Genomic DNA, 3859 nt, shown 5'->3' on the forward strand with positions numbered 1-3859 from the left:
TCTCGGCCGAACACTCGGCTGAGATGCTTGGTGCAGATAAGGTTATGCCGTGATCTGTGGTTGTAAGACTCAGACCGGATGTGTGTTTGTGCCCGACATAATGTATGTTTTATCCATCATCTGTCACTCTAGTCCGATCGCCATCATTGCTCCCCAGCCTCAGAACCTCAAAAACATACCAGGTTGCCATGGCAACGGTTCCAAACTGGTCAATGACGCAATGTGTGGTAAATGTGAAATATGTATGGGGGTTTTCTGTGTTCTTATATCATGGCGGCTATGTTTAGCAAATCGAGAAGATTTACTAAATATAGCGTCTTAAAAGGATCTGGAGACATCATAATTTCTTAGCGGTAACTGTTGCATGGTTAAACAACGAGGCCAATTGTAATTCTCGAATCGGTCCAATACCTGACGTATCTGAGATCTGATATTCCAGTTCAACAGTTTCGAAATTTGAACAACAGTTGGATTTATGCTTATTTTCCATATTTTCACAATATTATTGACATGCATCTTCTGTAATACATAACAAAACGGATACAAAGTATCTGATCAGTAGGCTGATCATTTATAGCAATTTCGTCTCGTGTTTGAACCTTTCGAAAACAAAGTTTTTTTGTGTGGTACAGGACTGGTCTATCAATGTACTTTAAAATCCAAGAAATTTCAGATAATATGTTACCTCGACATATTACAGTCAACACTAAAATTCATAATTATATTTTTACGTGTTCTCTGATCGAGTGAGCCGAATCGCGTTAATGCATCTACATGAATATATAATGAGCCTTGGACAATTTTGATATTGGAGAAGTAACCGTAATGCTGCTTTAAATAATTAAATACTATAGACAATCAGCGGAAACCAGACTTAAAGGTCGTGCGTTTCCGGTACCACAAGTGGTTCCTGAAAAAAATTACCTACAATCTACATTTAGGCGTTTAGCCGCTGAGACTAGACTGAACAGAAACGTTTTCGGAAAGGCACACGAAAACAACGCAAACAACTCGTGTATTCAACATATGACCAGATACAAGGATCTGTGTCATTACATGTATTTTTAGGCTGGAGACAGGAGATAGTTATATCATTATAACATTATAGAGCGGTGGTAAGTGTAACAAACATAAATAATAACGTTGTTACATTATAGAGCGGTGGTGAGTGTAACCAACATAAATAATAACGTTGTTCCATTATAGAGCGGTGGTGAGTGTTACAAACATAGATAATGACGTTGTTACAGAATAGAGCGGTGGTGAGTGTAATACACATGAATGATAACGTTGTTACATTATAGAGATGTGGTGAGTGTAACACACATAAATAATGACGTTGTTACATTTTAGAGCTGTGGTGAGTGTAACAAACATAACTAATAACGTTGTTACATTATAAAGCGGTGGTGAGTGTAACAAACGTAAATAATGACGTTGTTACAGTATAGAGCGGTGTTGAGTATAACAAACATAAATAATAACGTTGTTACAGTATAGAGCGGTGGTGAGGGTAACAAACATAAATAATGACGTTGTTACAGTATAGAGCGGTGGTGAGGGTAACAAACATACATAATAACGTTGTTACATTATTTATGTTTGTTACACTCTCCACCGCTCTATAATGTAACACCGTCATCACGTATGTTTGTTACACTCCCCACCGCTCTATAATGTAACACCGTCATCACTTCTGTTTGTTACACTCACCACCGATCTATAATGTAACAACGTTATCATTTATGTTTGTTACCCTCACCTCCGCTCTATAATGTAACAACGTCATCACTTCGCTCTATAATGTAACAACGTTATCATGTAATGTAACAACGTTATCATTCATGTGTATTACACTCACCACCGCTCAGAGTTATCTTCTCTTGTGAACAGGTATTGATTGTTACGTCATTGGGTGTAACAAACATAAACAATGACGTTGTTACAGTATAGAGCGGTGGTGAGTGGAACAAACATAAACAATGACGTTGTTACAGTATAGAGCGGTGGAGAGAGTAACAAACATAAATAATAACGTTGTTACAGTATAGAGCGGTGTTGAGTATAACAAACATAAATAATAACGTTGTTACATTTTAGAGCGGTGGTGAGTGTAACCAACATAAATAATAACGTGGTTACATTATAGAGCGGTGGTGAGGATAACAAACATAAATAATGACGTTGTTGCATTATAGAGCGGTGGTGAGGATAACAAACATAAATAATGACGTTATCATTTATGTGTGTTACACTCACCCACTCACCACCGCTCTATAATGAAACAACGTTATTATTTATGTTTGTTACACTCACCACCGATCTATAATGTAACAACGTTATCATGTATGTGTGTTACCCTCCCCACCGCTCTATAATGTAACACCGTCATCACTTCTGTTTGTTACACTCACCACCGATCTATAATGTAACAACGTTATTAGTTATGTTTGTTACACTCACCACAGCTCTATAATGTAACAACGTTGTTATTTATGTTTGTTACACTTACCGGCGCTCTATAATGTTATAATGATATAACTATCTCCTGACCACCGCTCTATACTGTAACAACGTCATTGTTTATGTTTGTTACACTCACCACCGATCTATAATGTAACAACGTTATCATGTAATGTAACAACGTTATCATTCATGTGTATTACACTCACCACCGCTCTATGCTGTAACAACGTTATTATTTATGTTTGTTATACTCAACACCGCTCTATACTGTAACAACGTCATTATTTACGTTTGTTACACTCACCACCGCTATATAATGTAACAACGTCATTATCTATGTTTGTTACAATCACCACCGCTCTATAATGTAACACCGTCATCACTTCTGTTTGTTACACTCACCACCGATCTATAATGTAACAACGTTATCATTTATGTGTGATAAACTCACCACCGCTCTATAATGGAACAACGTTATTATTTATGTTTGTTACACTCTCCACCGCTCTATAATGTAACACCGTCATCACGTATGTTTGTTACACTCCCCACATCTCTATAATGTAACAACGTTATCATGTAATGTAACAACGTTATCATTTATGTGTGATAAACTCACCACCGCTCTATAATGAAACAACGTTATTATTTATGTTTGTTATACTCAACACCGCTCTATACTGTAACAACGTCATTGTTTATGTTTGTTACAACCAATGACGTAACAATCAATACCTGTTCACAAGAGAAGATAACTCTGAGCGGTGGTGAGTGTAATACACATGAATGATAACGTTGTTAACATTATAGAGCGGTGGTGAGAGTAACAAACATAAGTGATGACGGTGTGACATTATAGAGCGGTGGTGAGAGTAACAAACATAAGTGATGACGGTGTGACATTATAGAGCGGTGGTGAGGGTAACAAACATACATGATAACGTTGTTACATTATAGAGATGTGGGGAGTGTAACAAACATACGTGATGACGGTGTTACATTATAGAGCGGTGGTGAGTGTAATACACATGAATGATAACGTTGTTACATTATAGAGCGGTGGTGAGTGTATCAAACATAAATATTTACATTCTGTATGCTTAGACCCATTGACAAAAGTTACATTCATAAATGCATAACACGGGTGTTCATAGAATCTCAGCACGTGGGAACTGATAATAACCTGATCACACTGCGTAGTAATACACTACAAAAACTACTCACTCGGAACGACCGACCTAGATGCTTAATTCTTACATCTTAAAATATTATTGAACTGTGCTTTGTGAAATATCCACGTATTCACGTGTCCTGTGCTACAAATAAACATTGAATATGGAACTACATTTTGTTGTGTTATTGTTGTTGACGGTTGCTAAGATCTCTCACGATA

Source organism: Mizuhopecten yessoensis, unplaced genomic scaffold (genome assembly GCF_002113885.1).
Source record: "Mizuhopecten yessoensis strain PY_sf001 unplaced genomic scaffold, ASM211388v2 scaffold10947, whole genome shotgun sequence".
In the NCBI taxonomy this organism is placed as follows: Eukaryota; Metazoa; Mollusca; class Bivalvia; order Pectinida; family Pectinidae; genus Mizuhopecten; species Mizuhopecten yessoensis.